Source organism: Perca fluviatilis, chromosome 1 (assembly GCF_010015445.1).
Source record: "Perca fluviatilis chromosome 1, GENO_Pfluv_1.0, whole genome shotgun sequence".
NCBI lineage: Eukaryota > Metazoa > Chordata > Actinopteri > Perciformes > Percidae > Perca > Perca fluviatilis.
Window position 1 is genome coordinate 45719410 of NC_053112.1, and position 19142 is coordinate 45738551.

The window sequence follows — 19142 nt, forward strand, 5'->3', positions numbered from 1 at the left end:
AACCCTCCCCGTGCTTGAAAAGTGGCATTCTCCAGGCAGCATATTAATAAAATAATAATAATAATAATAATAATATTAATAATAATAATAATAATAAATAAATTATACTAAATAAATACTTTATTAATCCTGCAAGGGGAATTACAATGTTTTCACTCTGTTATTATACACATTACACACAGGCCTGAACTACACACACACACATGCTCAGTACCTCTACATGCACTAATGGAGAGATGGAGTGAGGGTTAGGGTTAGGGTTAAACCAGAAATACAGGGCAGTGTAACCCCACTACTATAATTGGAGAGTGGTGGGTTTGATTGTGTGAACATGCGTATCATGTGAACCGTTGAACCAATTCACTTCACACTTTGCTGGAGACCTAAGGAAGAGTCCTGTCACTTTTAATGTTACATAAATACTTGGCAGTTTTACCGTTTTTCCCCAAAAGCTCTTATGGCGCTTACCCACTGCTAGTACCAGCTCTACTCTACTCGACTGCGGTGCCCCGTCCTCCTTTTTCCATTGCAGATTTAGTAACGCCTCATGCGTGAGGCGAGTGTGGCTGGTCGTCATAGCGATGCCGCAGAAAACTGCCGCGACATAACGCGACACACACACAGAACGTCGAAGGTGTGTTGTTTTTTACTCTCGGCAAGACAAATTTAGTTTCAAAAGAACACTGCTGACTAAACTATTTAAAAATGGCGGGTTTGTTCAGGACACCCCCGTCTGTCGCTAGCAATGATGACGGGCTGATTAGTGACGATTCTCCGACCGACCAGTAGTCTGCAGGGGTGGTACGGTTCATGAAAAAACATCCAAACCGCTCGGTTTGCTTGTCTCGGTTTGGGCTGTGTGTGCACACTAAGTGGAAATGACGAGGGGGATGAGCGTGACGAACGCAACACATGGCAGCTGATTGGACGAACGCGTCACGTGGGTCTCGCTGCTCCCGAATTTCAAAAAAAAAATTTAATTTGGCCAAAATATGATGATATGTGTCTGGTAGCTAGCTAGGAAAATTTGTTTGGTCGTCAAATGGGCATACTTTAACGTAGCAGAATTCTTTGAGTAACTTTTGGTCGGGTCCATCTGGAGATGCTATCTACCAGGTTTCATGCTGATCCGTCGCACGACCTAGGATGAGTTCGAAAAGGTTGGTTTTGCGCATTGCACGATATTGCAAAAAAGATTTTAAGCAGAAATGGGCATGGCCTATATCATGTGATTCAGCTTGATTCAAGGAACACGTGGATATAAGGTTTTCTAATGTGCGATGTGTAATGTGGGTTAAAGGCAAAAAAAAAAAAAACATAGCGCCACCTGGTGGTCCACATGTGTACTTTTTAGAGTTACTAACTAGTCTAGTAATAATTAGACTTGGGTCCCATAGGCCACGCCCACTTTGACCCCTCAGTACCCCACTCTAGGGTTGGCCTCAGGAGTGGCTCTAGATGGTACCCTGAGCTGTTCATGATATAAACTTTTTGTACTTGTGGCGCCCCCTAGTGACCAATTTTCGTAAAACGCCTGGGGGACGTCCAGAGGGTCATATCTAAAGTTGGCGTTAAAAGCATTTATTTTGGCCGAGAAATGTCAAAGTTGGTGTTTTCATAGTTAGCTACACAAATTTGTTAATGCGTAATCTGCGCAATTTTTATCCTTTAAAAATGAATTTAATAACTATGTCAGGTCAATCTGGAGATTCTACATGCCAAGTTTCGTGCCAATCGGTCACACGGTCTAGGAAGAGATAAAAAAAGTAGGTTTTTGATAAATCGCGATTTTTCATGCATAAAAGTCTAGGCAGAAATGGGCGTGGCCTATATCACGTGATTCAGTTGGATCCAGGGAACGCGTCGATGTATGGTTTATGAATGTCCAGTGTACGGTGTGGGAGTTATAGGGCCAAACGCGTTTTTTCTGCTATAGCGTCACCTAGTGGTGGAAGTGGGTCAATTATTGCACCTGAGGTCATGCAGAGCTTTGGACCAGTCCTGAAAATGGCAACCCTCCACCATGTACGGTTTAGGTTGTAGTAGGAGTTTTGGGTGGAGAAGAAAAATAATATGGAGAAGAATCCTTAGAAAACCAATAGGGTTCCACAATTTGACCTTTTTGAAATTTATGTGTAACAACTTTGCTGAATAAAAAAAATACAATCCTGCTGCTGCCTGACTTTTCCTAAAAGAGTCTGTATTTTGATTCAAAATTGCTTTTATATACATTACACAAAAGGCAAAGAAAATACAATCACTTTTACCTATTTCGGCCATAAACGGTCATATTGACCGCTCGGATTTTCGCGGTATTGTTTTTAATCTTTTGCGCGGTTGAAGATGCATCTTGGTTGCTTAGTAACTACCACAGTCTTGGTCAGAGAAACGTAACTAGCAGTCTCAAGTAACAAGTGTGGGCTGAATGTGCAAAACATAACATAATATGTAAACAGAAATAATCGATTATGAGCCTGCCGATTATCGATGCAGCATCGTCCATGTCCACGATTCGATGCATCGATTATTTGATTAATTTCAACACCTCTAATGGAATCAGTTCTGAATCAGAAGGCAAACACCGGGCGCTCGCTCTAACGAAAGGCGCGGTACACGTAGATTGGCTGGTGGCTGTTCATATACCGTATTTTCCGCACTATAAGGCGCACCGGATTATAAGGCGCACCTTCAATGAATGGCCAATTTTAGAACTTTTTTCATATATAGGGCGCACCGGATTATAAGGCGCATAGAATAGAAGATACTGCAGTCAAACGTTTGACTGGGGTTGCGTTATGCATCCACTAGATGGAGCTGTGCTAAAGGGAAAGTCAACAAAACCGTCAGATAAAGTCAAACTTTATGAAGCGTTCTGACAACTCCGTTCACTCCCTCCTTATAGCATTTAAATCTAAGTGGTCCGAGAAATTTGGCGATCGTCTCAACGTGGTCCCTGACATGTTGTCATCGGCTTGTCCGCTTCCATTGGCCATATCAGAGGCAAACCTGAACGGATTGGCTAATATGAGCTACCAATCGAAAGCTTAGAAGCTAGGGAATACGATGACGCCCACGATCATGTAGCAAGCTGGGCAGAGAAGCTAACGGCGATGACAAGTGCGGAAATGGAAAACGCGTTTTTCCGTTGTGATTCGGCCAGAAACTTCAACATTGTGAGGCGAACAGATCGTTTTGGAATATAAAGCTTGGATATTACATTTCCTTGGACTCTTGTGGATTTATGAAAATCAAGTTTTGGCCAAAATACCACTTTGTTGCTGAAAGGACAACGAAATCAGGTATGGATGCACTCTCGACACCTGCGCAGATTATGGCTGAATTGTTTTATTGTAAATTGTTTACTTTGTAACAGTTGTGTAACTGTTATAAATCATCGTATGCTTTGTATGTGGGCTTAAATTAATCATTAGAGGCTAAGCTTTCAATTGGTGTGTCGCATGGCTGTATATTTTGAATATTTAATGCTTTAAAGTTATAAAAACGCGAATTAGTGGAAGTTTTATCGAGGTTACAGCGACGCAGTGTCCCGTCAAAGGGGCAGTGATCCGAGAGGTTGATCCATATATAAGGCGCTCCGGATTATTTATATATATATATATGTCGTTTTTTGAGAAAATTAAAGGCTTTTAAGTGCGCCTTATAGTGCGGAAAATACGGTAATTTGATACATCCTCGAACTGGCTGGAATCATTGCACACATCCTCTCCAAGGAGTGGAGGGGCAGCGGTCCGTGTACTTGGCGGCCAACGGATTTTCGTTTTGAAAGGAAAAAAACAAAAACGAGAAACGGCCAGTTTCCCAATTACCATTAGTAAATAGGAAAACAAAAAACGGAAAACAACCCATTATTCGTTTTTTGTTTTGATATTAAAAACGAAAAAGAAAACATAACGCTTTCGGTCCGATTTTCTTTGATGTGTTTGTAGATGGAACTCGGAAATTTAATTGTGTGTATAAATCTTATTCCTCATTCATTTTTTCGTGGACCGAAGCGAATCGTAGGTAGTAAGCGCTGCCTAACCCGGAAATCATTTGGACATCAATGAGACCATGGACAGTTAGAATGATACGGACGTAAAAATGTTTTTAGACGAATATGCTAGTTTTATATTAGAAAACATAAAGAATGGGATGTCTTGTGGTGATATAGCAGCCGCGCTGGGTTCACAGTTTGGAACGATACGGGGGTTTTCTGAGAGGGGGTGAGGGTGCGTGGGCGGACAGGGCACGGGGAAACACAAGTTGACTTTTATTATGAAGTGGGCACAGGAGATTAGTGCCGACTGCTCTCATTCATCAAAAATGAGTCTACACAACAAGACAACCATCATAGTCTAATAATAATAATGTGCGGAAGTTTTTTTGTTTTTTTTATCAATCGCCGTTTACCGCTTTTGTTAAACATACAAATGAATGCTACTCTTAAAGTAAATAAAAAGCTGACCACAGCTACGCCGAAATGCAGACTAGGGCTAGGTCTATGCAATTTTTAGATTTAAATAAATCAGCAGAAGTGAAAAGAGTAAAAAAAAAATTCTACTTAAGTAAAAGTAAAGTTGTTGTTTACTCAAGTACAAGTAAAATAGTAAAAGTAGCTAATTTAAAATGTAGAGTTACTTAGTTACTTTTTTAACCTCCAAAAATCACATTTGATTTTATATATCTTATTTATACTAATTATAGCCCTGTTTGTTTGACAGATATTGTTGTATTAAATCGGAGTCTTTTGCGATTTGATAAGGGAAAGCCATATCATGGTTTCGATTTTAGTTTGTTTGACAGATATTTGCCAAAGCAATGGCGCAAAACAATGTTAGAGACCTTTTATGTGAAAATTAGAAATTTTGAAAATGTTTTCACTTCATTATTATTATTAGACTATGATGGTTGTCTTGTTGTGTAGACTCATTTTTGATGAATGAGAGCGGTCAGCGCTAATCTCCTGTGCCCACTTCATAATAAAAGTCAACTTGTGTTTCGCCACAAGTCCCTGCTGAGCACACCACCTCCGCCCCCCCCCTCTCAGAAAACCCCCGTATCGTTCCAAACTGTGAACCCAACGCAGCTGCTATATCCCCACAAGACATCCCATTCTTTCGGTTTTCTAAAATAAAACTAGCATATTCGTCTAAAAACATTTTTAGGTCCGTATCATTCTAACTGTCCATGGTCTCATTGATGTCCAAATGATTTCCGGGTATGCAGCCGCTTACTACCTACAATCGCTTCCGGGTCACGAAAAAAATGAATGAGGAATAAGATTTATACACACAATTAAATTTCCGAGTTCCATCTACAAACACATCAAAGAAAATCGGATAACGAGATAGTTTTTCGTTTTTTAATATCAAAACAAAAAACGAACCGCAGCAGAAGCCAAAACAGAGGCAGTGCCAGGTTAGGTTAGGTTATAGCTAAATGTTCAAATAAGATACTTTTAATTGTTATTTGGCTGTTATGAGTTCAGTTGAATGAATTTTCACACCATATTTTTTGGGATATGAATGTATGAAATAATTACGGTTTACTATGCCATGATACGAATTATTGAAACACTTATTACTACTCAAATGTATAATTAAACTTAAAATGTACATTTCGGTGTTATGTTTTTATAAAGATATCCTAACACAATACACAATACAATATCGCAATTAGGTATTTATCATGACAGATTATAGAGTTTGGAATCTGGCGGTCAAAATGACCGCTCACGGCAGTTCTAGTAGTTATGGTATTCCGGCACTTCTAGTGTTAATCAACGTTACCACGTTATAGTCTATATCCTTCACGTTCCACTTCCGGGATTGCTCCGGTGTCGCAGGAAATACCGCCGGATGCATTTATGTCCGTTTTCTTTCGCTTTCTTTGTGTTGTAATTTTTTGTAACCTCTGGTGGATTTCTGAGGACTATGGTTAACTGCTCCTCAGATCTTTGCAGGGTAAATCCAGCTAGCTAGACTATCTGTCCAATCTGAGTTCTCTCTCACAACTATTCTACAGCAGCTCTGTGCAGACCATAGCACCGCCCACGACAATTGTGACTGGCTTAAAAGGAACACGCCGACTTATTGGGACTTTAGCTTATTCACTGTATCCCCCAGAGTTAGACAAGTCCATACATACCCTTCTCATCTCCGTGCGTGCTGTAACGCTGTCTGACGCCCCCAGCATTAGCTTAGCCTAGCACAGATCCTGCAGGTAACTGGTTCCAACTCGCCAACTGCTACGAATAAGTGACAAAATAACGCCAACATGTTCCTATTTACATGTTGTGATTTGTATAGTCACAGCGTGTACAAATAACAAGGTCACATGAGACACAGCCATCTTCTAACCGTATATAAACTGGGAACTATATTCTCAATTTTGTCACTTATTCGGAGCAGTAGGCTAGTTGGAACCAGTTACCAATAAATGCCAATAAACCAGAGCACGTTTTCCTCCCATCCCAGAATGCTATGTGGAGTAGCCAGACCCTTCTCCGCTCCGCAGCGTCTGGACAGTCTTGCAAAACGAGACTAACGTATCACTCACAGTGTTTCCGCACGGATGATTATTACTGTCGCAAACTGGTCTGATGCTGCTGGCGACACATGCCATGAAGACTGACGGCGCAGATTACAAAATGAAGAAAGAGAGCGTAAATAGTGAGGGGCTAAGAGAAGAGACAGGCAAGAGAAAACGACAGAAAGTGTCCAAAGTTTGGAATCAGTTCAAACGTAATTAAAACTAAAACTGTGTACGGTGTGTCTATTGCAAAATCAAACGAGCTTACCACAATAATAGCACAACGTCAGTGCTACAGCATCTCAACAGAAAACATGGAGTCTAACTTAATCCTCCATGGATGATGGACGATGGAACTACACCAAACACAACAACTACCAAAATCAAAGACAAGAAAATACGTAGTGGTGACCACGACTTGATCTAAAGAGCTGACGCGTTGACTATCCCTTCGGAAAAACAGCTGATATTTTGGCACCTCTTTCTCCAACTCTCTCTCCCATTCACAGAGAAACAGCTGATCAGTGATCTACTAGCATAAGTGTAACAGAGCTGTGTGGCATTTTAACCCTTGTGTTGTCCTTCGGGTCCCAGTGACCCGAAGGACAAAACAAGGGTTAATACAGCCCCTTAGTGCTTGTTAGTACAGAATTTTGGTCAGCTTAAACTGTGTTTAAATGTGCTCTAGAAATAAACTTTACTTACTTACTTTACAAGAGACAGGGTTTAGAGAGCAATTCTCAACAAAGTAAACAAAAGTACATAACCCTTGTTTTGTCCTTTGGGTCACTAGGTTGAGTATAACTAATATTTACTTAAAGGTCTATCTACAGATCAGTCTCAGGTTGAAACTTGTAGTTCAGAAAGTTAAGGTAATGTTTATGTATGTTTAATGTTTGCTTTAGTTTGAGGTTGTTATTGCATTTCAGAAAATGTTTTCTTTAAAAACAATGTATTATGGCAGTTAAATGTACTAAATATGTTTAGTTTTTTAAGAGATAATATTGTAAGCAATGTAGGCAATAACAATGTTGCTTTTTTCCGAAAATCAAACCACTCTTGTATATTATTGCCCTTCAATAAAACAAAAGTATTTCTTATCCGATTACTCGATTTTAATACTCAAAATAATCGATAGCTGCAGCCCTACTGACAGTGAATATCTATTAATAAAAAACATTTAAAATAATTAGTGCTGCCCCCTGAAAGTCGAATCATCAATCGCTGACACATCAGCAATGTCGTTTAAGAAAAGAAGATTTTGTCAGTCAGTGTTCCGTTACTTCTGGGGACATTTTGGTCAGTGAGCATTTTGTTTTGTCCTTTGGGTCTCGGTGACCCGAAGGACAAAACAAAGGTTATAGTGCGTTCCATTGACCTCGGAACTCTGAAGCCGAAGCTGGGAATGACGTCACACCCGAGTTGAATGCGTTCCATTTACAAGTCAGACTTTCATTGTTTTCACTAGCTCTAGCCAGGTTAGCCATTGTTAGCAATGCCAGTTTATAACAACGCATTACGCTGCATACAAACAGCCTAACAACATGTCCACAGATAGAATATGGACAGCGCTGTGTGTACGGCTGATTTAGTGAGTTACAAATAACCCAGAAGTGCTTATAACTGAACGTTACTACAGCTTTCACTACTGCTGATGCACGGAGCAGCCATGTTGGATTTTTAGCTCGGGGTGGTTGTCCGAGTTCCGAGCTCGGAAATCTGAGGTCAGGGGGTGTGTTTCCGACTTTGACTTCGGAAATTCCCAGTTCTGAGTACAAACGGAACGCACTATAAAAAAAAAAAAAAGACTACTCAAATGTCAGTTCACTGATCACCAACTGATACAACTCGAATATTAGACTTTCCGGGGGCAGCCCTACCAAATAAGTTGTTCAAGTCAGTAGTGTGTAGGGCTGAACGATTTGGGGGAAAAAAAATCTGATTGCGATTTTTCTGCCAGATATTGAGATTACAATTTGATTTGTGATTATTATTAAGTTTAGCTAAAGTTCAATATTCACTGTGTAAGATAAAACACGTCATGGAGCATTATAACATGACACCATCAAACTGCTCTATATTCTTATGCAAGGATGAGACAGGGCTCAAGACTAACTTTTTTCACTAGGAGCAAAGTGGCCCCCAACGGAAAATTTTAGGGGCGCAACCAGAAAATTTAGGGGCACACACGGTAAGTCAACTGTCAAATGCTAACCAAATATTCACATTTCTACTAATTTCCACTGTATTACTAATAAATACTTTGATAATAGATGCAGAAATTACAATGTGCTGTTTCAAATTCAGTGTCACTTTTGAAGATTCAACATAGAAGGCACCATTGCAGTCATGACAGTAAACAAAATATTTAATTACAATGAATTCAACTTAAAATTAAACATGCATTGTTTAGGCTACTACCCTTAGGATTGGGTACCTTTCGCATCTGAACCAATATCGGTACAGATACCTGAAATTCTGTTCCAGTACCCAACGGTACTTTTTTCGGTACTTTCCCTCTGTAATTAAAAAACAATTATTTCAGTTGTAAAAATAATAAACAAACCTATTTATCCTATGTACTAGAACATTGTTATGTTATTAGTATATATTACACTAGTAAATTAATCAAAAATAAAAATCCTACAACCTATTAAATTTCTTACTCACTGTAACTTGTATTCTTGTATTTGTATATTATTATATTTTAGTCTGTTTTATTTTCATCATGACCGTTTTGAATTGCTCTTTAATGTTTCATGTAAAGCACTTTGAATTGCCTTGTTGCTGAAAGGTGCTGTAGAAATAAAGTTGCCTTGCCTTCATACCTCAACCTGTCAGTCAGTCATCAGGGCATAGAAACCACTGTGCCTGTTTGTCTCAGAGGAAGTGTAACGTCAATAGCACCGCGACCGCTTTCGGCTCACCATTAATATCATATCGCAGCAAACGCTGTCCTGTCTGCATGAAGTTTTTAAAAACTGTAACCATACTTGCAACCGCTTTCTCGGCATCGCCGTGACTTCAACAAAACTGCAGAGCCGACGTAGGCTTAATTTGCATCGTCTGGAGCTCTGCGTGTGTGCGAGTGTGTGTGTTTGTGTCAGAGCTCTGCTCTCGGTCAACTTTCAGAGAGGACAGATAAGCTTGCGCTTACGTGCTCAGGTACCGACATTTCGACATTAACGTGTAAAAAAAGGGGGCAAATTTACTGGTCGCACATGTGCGACTGGATGTAAAATTCAGTCGCACACTCTCAAATTTTGGTCGCAAAATGCAACCATTTGGTCGCAGTCTGGAGCCCTGTGAGAACATAGATATGAATCAACAATAAGGGTTTTTCTTTTAATAAGCATGGAACATTGAATCTGTCATATGTAACATTATTCCAGCATTTATCTTATGAAATAACAGTAAATATAATAAAAAAAGAGGAATACAAAATGTTAAACCAAACATTCAACTAAATATTACACATTTGATTAATTGCGGTCTTGGCGATTAGCTGATCGCATTCAAATCATGATTTCAATTTGAAAATAATTCATTGTTCAGCCCCAGTAGTGTGCAATATACATCAGGTCATTCTGACAGGATTCCAACAAACTACACTCATCTGTCCATTACCTCAGTAGTTAAACGAAACACAGCACGTGTAACGTGACATAAATGTCGTCATCTGCCCATGCCATCGCCGAATGTCCACATAGAAAGCAGGCCTACTGCGCATGCTCCAGTTGTTTGGAAGAAAAAAAAAAAAGACAAATAAGATATCAAAATTGATTCTTGTTTGGAAGAGAGGTTACTCACATATATATAATTCGTCTTTAAAGGAATACAAAGACCCCCAACTGCCACCAAGTGGAATATTAGAGCTGCAAAGATTAATCGATTAGTTGTCAACTCTTAAATTAATCGCCAACTATTTTTGATAATCGATTAGTCGGTTTGAGTAATTTTTTTAAGACAAAAGTAAAAATTCTTTGATTCCAGCTTCTTAAATGTGAATATGTTCTAGTTTCTTCTCTCCTCTGTGACAGTAAACTGAGTATCTTTGAGTTGTGGACAAAACAAGACATTAGAGGACGTCATCTTGGGATTTTGGGAAACACTGATCCACATTTTTAACCATTTTCTGACATTTTATAGACCAAACAACTAATCAAATAACCGAGAAAATAATCAACAGTTTAATCGACTATGAAAATAACCGTTAGTTGCAGCCCTATGGAATAGAGTGTGGATTGTGGTTAAGGAAATGCACGTGTGGAAGGCCAGACCAACACAGATCCATAAAAAGGTATGAATAGAACCACCATCCACAGAAAGTATGTCAGAGCCTTTAGTAGTATTTAGTGTACAAAGCTTTTACTACTACTACTACTACTCCGCAGGAAACTATTTAAAAAAGGACGTGTTGTACACGTCACCAACAAAAACACTTTTGCTGTGCAGGACCGAAGTCTCAGCAGAGCTACGACTAGCCTCTGTCCCTCCTCTTTGATTCATCACATAGCACTCACAACTCAGCTGCTTAACCAGAGAAAGCTGTTTACAGAGACCATAGCCCTTTCCCCAATTCCCAGGATAGTGTAAGTACACAACTTACTTACAACTTACTATAATAACATAGTCGTTTTTAGGCATTTTAATGCAGAAATGTTACATATTGTACCTTTAACAAGAGTGATGCTCCCCGTTATCTACTCTCATCATTCTGGACATTCTATACAGTCCAAATTACAAGACGTGGGTAATAATAGGCAACACATACCCCAGCCTGTCAGCCTACACATCAAAGAAAGTCTACAACATGAAATAAATCGTACCTGCTGTCCACATTACAACAGTACATGCAGCCCCTTTCCTGTCTACGAGACCGGTACAAGTCTGCAGCTGTCTGCTGATGAGGCGGAATGTATGTTGGAGCATCAACTAGTTTAGCTGCGAGGTTGTCAGCTGTGTGCGTCTGCCTGGAATAGTGCTCTGCGTGTAGGACGGCTGATTTAACCCGCCAGTCCTCATCGATATATTGTGGCATGTATCACGTAGCTTAAAATGCAACTTGCTACTGCAAACTTTGCACTCACAGGTTAACTAACAGTTAAGAAATAGAATATTTTTCTTTACCGTTCAACAAATTTTATTTAAATTACTTGTTTATAATATTGTTTTACTGATAGTATTAAATCAGTCAAAAATCCTACTGTGGGTTAATGGTTAATTATTAACATCCCTGACATAATTAACGTGGGGTAGTGAGAATCATAAAGTATGTGTATTCTTAAAATCACCCTAGCTCACAGTGAGAAAGACAAATAAATAAATCCCTTAACTACATGGCACGATTGTTGTGCAACTGTATGATTATTCGGAGTTTCCATCACAAAGAAAGCGGAAGGTAAGACATCCGGCCAAAAAGAGGGACATTCGGCGGAATTTCCGGTGGCACCAAAGCAATCCCGGAAGTGGAACGTAATGGATTTAGACTACCCAGTACTACTGCCAGACATCTCCTTTTAATGTTGGCCTATTTTGTCTATATTTCCAACTGTATGTACCACACAATTGCAGATACACTGAGATTTGAGCAAAAAATCTTGGTCATACCATCCTGAAAAGGCAGTGGCTGAGGTCATGTTCTACCCACTTTTTATCGTCACCTTAAATAAGTAGGTTTTTCAAGCCAACAAAATTTCAAATAGGGATTTCAAAGAAAATCTACACTTTGAATTGGCTTAATGAACACAAGCTCAATGCTTAGATACACATGCACCCTGCCATGCAAACTAGGAGGAATACAAGATATTGCTTCTTGTTTACTACCCAATATTTCCCTGAAGGCCAAAATTAAGGTTAGTAACTGTCAAATGGACCTGGTATCTCCAAGTGGCATGATGCTCAATACTGAACATACACTCCTGTACAACAAGGGATACATCTGCTTTGACATGCTGTACAAATCTAGGATTGTATTTATGAAAGCCAACCATTTAATAAATCCCAGCCCATCACATTCAGGGACTACACAGAAAAATATGGTTTGCCTTAAGTGCTCTTAATTCACTCAAATCTGTATTGCAAAGTAATTCTGAACATGCACCGTCATTTGCATTTACTCAAGCTCCATGAAGATATGAGACATTGGTTATTTCCTCATTTAACCATGAGTTCCTTCCATGTGATCTGATCAAAACTGTGCATTCTTAATCTATTGGGCAGAATATCTACCCTACAATGCTGTAAATGCTCGAAACTCCCCAGACACAATGGCACCTTCTTACATCTAAAAAGGGGCATACAGCACTGCCAGCACTTGCACCCATACATCCTGGGTGTGTATGGCCTGCTGCAGTCACGGCAGCGCTGTAACAGCAGTTACAGCATCGGTACAGTATATTCACCAAACAGGTAAAATGATGCCAACAACCTAATTACCTGACCACGAGTCTCCAATTATGGATTGCCATTTTAGTGACATTGTGCAGCGTTGAGCCAGGTGACAAGCAGCCCCTAATTGATTCAGTCATACGTCCCAGCAGCGTTGGGTTTGACAGCTCAGTGGACACGATGATATTAACACGGAACGTCACGCCAAACTACATTGAATATCTCACTATTTAGAGAGGCGGTTGTGATTAACAAGTGTAACGTTACATGTTTTTTTTTGTTTTTTTTAAACACATTATTTAAAGCCTTCTCTTGATCATTATGGGATGCACTCTGTAAATTGGCGTGCATTACATATCGTGCAGTGGCATCCAGCCCACATTAGCTAGTGTGTAATATTGAAGCCGGGGTGGGGACGCATAACTGTTAGGGAGGACGATAATAACGTTAAACATCTGACATAAGGAGCAGAATTAGGCTACAATTTAAAAAATACGTTACGATAGCTATTATTAACATGCTGACTGTAACGTTAGCAAGTCAATAATGATGAAAGGAACTAACGTTAGCGGTAATGAGTCACAGTAGCTGCACGATAATGGAAATTATCTAACGTTAACAGGATACAGGGGAAATGTAACGTTATTACACACAAGCATTCACGATAGCTAGCTAGCTACACCAAAGCAAAGACGACTCGTGGTTTAGGCGATAAGTAAAGTTAACGTTAGTGTGATTGGTAACGTTAATGCTCAGTATAACGTTAATGTATGAGCTTCTTTTCCATATAACGTTAACGTTAGCTAGCCTTAAGCTAACGTTACTCGGGTCTCCACTGGTTAGCCCTGGCTAGCAGCATGCTAACAATTCACCTCACCTGTGAGGGGGTTTACAATTGTTCTGGGTCCAAAAAACGGTGAATGGGATATGCCAGTCTTGGTCGTGTTATTTCCTCATGGGGTTATGATCAGCAGAGACAACTCCTTAACGCAACATTCAGTCTTATTCATAGGACTCATTCAGCGGTGCCAGCAGGATGTAACGTTACGAGTCTTGCTGTGGTGGCTAGCTATCCCAGCGTCAAGCTAATACAGATAACGTTAAATATTTGGCTAGCTAGCCAGACACCGATATGTCTGAGGTTATTTCACTACACGCAGCTTAGCTAGCTTAACTAAATGTTAGCTATGGGTGGAAGCTGCTTGGTTCTTTAACTTCTGTAAAATAGCTATCTGTCTGCAGGCCGCTCCATCAATGCGGAAGTTAAAGAGAAGAAAACCAGGTGAATATAATCCCAAAACAATGATGTGCTTCTTCTCATATATCCATAATATTGGTGGTCAGGAGATTCCCAGAGGCCGACATATTTGTCAGTACTACAACAAAACTAATGCCAGGGTCCAACAACAGAATTGTCGCAATAAAAATAGCACTGATTGGACGACAGGGGTGTCAATCAAGTTGCAGGCGTAACGTTATTCTATGGCTTCTCCAGCCCTGAACGTCATGATTGCACTAAATCGTGATTAAATGTATTCGCCTGCATAGCAAAACACAGTCCGGGGCTTGTTGACGGAGTTGCAATAGATAATAACGCCTTAATAATACATGTTATTGTCGCATGGTTGGCACATAAGCTGTCTCTGACATGAGGTTTTAATCATCTCATGTGGCACACTGACACAGTAATGTGTGTGTGTGTGTGTGTGTGTGTGTGTGTGTGTGTGTGTGTGTGTGTGTGTGTGTGTGTGTGTGTGTGTGTGTGTGTGTGTGTGGCAGGCAAGCAACACAAAGGGGAGATTAAAATGACAGCAGGGGCTATGAGGATAAACCCACACAGCCCCTCATCAACACACACACACACACACACTAGTGTGTGTGTGCATGCGTGCGTGCATGCCCGTTGAAGCCCCTTGGCAGTTGGCATGCAAGTCCATAAAGCTCTTACGCTAAAGGGGCAATCATGGTATTAAAAAAAAACTGGCTGATTTCGTGATGACCCATTTTCCATAGGGGGTCGAACAAACAAAAATGTTTTTCAATATGTGTGCCTCCATGTGAAGATGCACAAAGGCCTGAGTCTAGTCTACTTTAATACAATACACCTGTCCATTTAGGAAACAGCTGATTGTCCTTATCAACAATGACTGCAAATAGTCTTCACATATCATAGATACAAAAGAAATGCAACTGAATCTCAGTCCACGTGGAAGGAGACTCACACTCATCTTTTAAAGGGCCTTTCAAATTGATGGTTCAATCTGAAATCTGGACATATTAAAATAAGCAAGCCTACTCTCACCATTTCAGATCTATTCTCCGCCTTAAAATGTTTCCTGAATATGGTCCTGGATTATTAGACTAGCTAAGAAGCCCAGCAGCAGCCTCCAGGTACAAGTGATGCAAGGCTGCTGGCTGCTTCCTCAACCCTTTCCTTCATCATCTGCAGCCCATTAACATGGCTACATTCTCTCTCTCAGTCACTGAGATGGTTATTTTTCTCAAGGAGAAGGACCTGAGTCAGAGACACAGTGACACACAACTTAAAGCTACAGTGCGTAGTTTCTGTATCTCCCATGAGGAATAGTATGGGTTAGGTAAGTAATGACAACAAATCTGTTAGCGCGTCCACATGATACAAGCCTTCCGCGATCGCGCACTCGCCCCCACCCCTCCTCCACGCAGTTGCTAGTATGCAAGGAGGACACGGAGGATTAAAAAACATGATGGAGTCTTCAGAAGAGGTCGTTATCTTCACTCGAATTTCTGCACGGAAATGTCACCGGACGCCACAATCTTCAGAACATGGTCATACTGAGAAATCCAGAGAGAGTTGTGTGGAGCTGATAGTCTTAATTAGCTTTGTATCAACTCATTTGGCAATGGCTTGAATGTAACGGACGTTTATTAATATCAAAATGTTACGCACTAAAGCTTTAAACTAAATCAGACTTTACCCTCTGTGTCAGTGATGGTTTGGTCAGTCAGTCTGTGTTTGCCAATATGCTAATGTGTGAAGAAGAAATATTTGAATGACATTACAGTGAGGAATCACGCAAACCGTTAGCCTGGATGTCCAGACCTAAATCCGAAAGATTAAGGGTCTGGTATTGAGTAATGAAAATGGCCCAACTCGAGGGGCGGCACCAAGCATGCATTTGAAAATCTCACTGCACGCAGTTCAAGATTACAAGATTCAATACTTTATTGCCATACAACTCGGTGCAAGTTGCTAGGAATTTCCTTCAGTGTGCTCATGACAGGACATCAACACAATACAAAAAAAAAATATAGAGAGCTAAAACATATGGTATCCCACATGGGATCACACTTAAGACAGACAGATTAAAAAAAGGCAGATAAAAAAGGGGACACCGATCGCTACATACCTGGATGACAGTCCAGGAGGCTAAAATAACAGATGTCAAGTTTAAAGTGACACATGCATAGGGCAAATCCACAACTTTGCAATAAATAGATAAAATACCGCTAGTGGGTGGCATAAAAAGTAATATTAGAAAACCGGTGTGAAGAGATGTACAATTTATACAGGCACCTTAGGGGAACCTTTTTTCATGAGATGCTGGTACAGAGATTTAATGGCTCTGCAGTATGTGCTGTTGAGAAAGCGGGAGGTTCTTGTCTTAATAGTTCTCAACCTTCTCCCTGATGGGAGGATGGGTGAAAAGGGAGTTTACAGGGTGAGTCTCATTTTGTAGGATCTTTAGGACACAGGCCTCGTAGAGCTCACAAATGGGGGAGAGTTTGCAGCCAATGATTTTTGAGGCTGTGTTGACTATCCTATCCAGCTGCAACCTCTGCTGGACAGAGTTGCCATACCAGACAGTAACAGAAAAAGTAAGGACACTCTCGATGGTGGCTTGGTAGAACTGTAACATCCCCTCACAGGCTACCCCAAATTTCCTCAACTGGCGAAGAAAAAAAAGCCTCTGATGGGCTTTTTTGGTAATGTTGGTAATGTTATCAACCCATTTTAAAGATGATGATATTGTTGTGCCTAGAAACCTAAAACTGTCCACCCGCTCCACCACTTCTCCATTGATGTACAAGGGCTGGGACGGCTTCCCACTTCTGCGGAAGTCGACCACTAGCTTATATAACACTACGACCAATCACAACAATACACGGGGTGACGTTTCCAGAGCCCCATACGCTTAGCTACCACTGGAGCTAACTGGTAGATTACACTCTTAGCTACCAGCGGAGCTAACTGGTAGATTAAACTCTTAGCTACCAGCGGAACTAACTGGTAGATTAAACTCTTAGCTACCAGCGGAGCTAACTGGGAGATTAAACTCTTAGCTACCAGCGGAGCTAACTGGTAAATTAAACTCTTATCTACCAGTGGAGCTAACTGGGAGATTAAACTCTTAGCTACCAGCGGAGCTAACTGGTAGATTAAACTCTTAGCTACCAGCAGAGCTAACTGGTAGATTAAACTCTTAGCTACCAGCGGAGCTAACTGGGAGATTAAACTCTTAGCTACCAGCGGAGCTAACTGGTAGATTAAACTCTTAGCTACCAGCAGAGCTAACTGGTAGATTAAACTCTTAGCTACCAGTGGAGCTAACTGGTAGATTAAACTCTAAACTACCAGTGGAGCTAACTGGGAGATTAAACTGTCGTGATCTGTTTAGCTCGCCTCTGGCCCGCCTATATCAGATACACCCATGTGATTGGTGCAGCTCGGCTCCAAGGGCATAGTTAATGAGCGTCATTACTCAATGAGTCGCTGAGCAAATTCAAATTGTGCTCTCGCGAGAACTCTAGATTTCCAGGGTAGCAAACTGTAGCTTTGTGGGAAATGTATTTTAAACCTGAAATAATAACAGGGTTAGAGATTTTCACAATTTTATGAGATGCTCATGTTTTATTTAGCCATTTCACACCAAGTTGTTGTTCAGCGTTTACTCTCACAGGAGAGTGCTAGTGTTGTGAGCACTCCCATTAAGGCAGAGGTTCCAGCCATGGACCAGTACTGGGCCTTAAATCATTTCCCACCAGGCTGTGACTTAACAATATCAGTCAGTCAGCAAAAAAATAAAAGCTGACTTATAATTCTAAAACTTTATAGGTTTTTATGAGACTATTTTTTTTATTTATTAAATAATTCTTACATTTTTCTCATCCATCCTTGTCACCTCCACAACATCATTATAGTGTGAGGTTTTACTGTTATCTGGTGTCAGGATTTGTGCAGGCTTGGACTCAAAAATGCAGAGTCAAGACGAGGAGGCAGCGTAAGGCTTTCAAGGTTTATTAAATTAAAATGGCTTCAACTAAAAGTGTCCTGAAGCAAGCAGGAATATCCAAAAACACTAGGAACAAAACTACTTAGCCCACAGGAGATCTGCGCCGAGGAGTCGAGAAAGAGCCTCGAGGAGAGAGGAGTCGAGGAATCGAGGCATTTAACAAACATGAGACATCTCTGCCTTGGAGCCGTCATTAAAAACCACATCAATTAAATATGACGTGCAGCACCACTGCATCAGCTGTCTATCGTTTTGTCATACGCTGCATTTTATGATCTCTGTCAGAGGAGCAGAACCATGCTCATGACAACTTCTATATATGTACTTTGAATTCAATTCACAACGTGGCAAAATGTGATAAGAATGTACGGGGGTCGTACATTTGTTGTAACACACACACACACACACACACACACACACACACACACACACACACACACACACACACACACACACACACACAGGCCTATATATTTATAATAGCCTATAGCCTACATATGCAATGGCTATAGCCTTTAAAGGCTATTTTAGTGTAAAAAACTACAAATGTTTGTATGAAAAGAATATAAAGGCTAGGCCTATATTATATACACACAAACGCACTCTATTATTAATGCGTGGATCGGCTCTTTATCCAAATCCGCCTGTAAGCTTAACACCTTCCACCTTCCACCCACCTGAATGAATTATTTTCTCCGATTTAATAACCCACATGGATGTTTCACTGGCCCTTCGGCAGTCCTTGCAGGCTCCGTTGCTTTTAAAATGATGCAGGCTATTGTATTGTATTGTATGATGAGTGTTTTCTATAATGATTTAGCTTACTTTAATGATTAGAGATGCTGCTTGTAAACGTTACTATGCGCACAGCTGCAGCTGATATCATCCGATATTTAAGCAGCAAAACTAACTGTAGTGATAAACTGGACAGAGGAAACAGAACTAGAC

General features: G+C 40.4%; 1 protein-coding gene across 3 annotated transcripts in view; it reads right to left on the reverse strand.

Annotated features, from left to right (window-relative positions):
* Positions 1 to 14433, reverse strand: part of zdhhc5a (zinc finger DHHC-type palmitoyltransferase 5a) — a 35626-nt gene extending 21193 nt beyond the window's left edge. Inside the window, exon 1 of one of the 3 annotated variants that reach the window (XM_039809157.1) lies at positions 13799 to 14433. The gene's annotated coding sequence lies outside the window, so the exon portion shown is untranslated. Of the gene's footprint in view, positions 1 to 10158; positions 10260 to 12969; positions 13151 to 13798 lie in introns of those variants that run through there. The other 2 variants (XM_039809166.1, XM_039809160.1) reach the window with 2 other exon arrangements.
* Positions 14434 to 19142: the final 4709 nt, after the last annotated feature.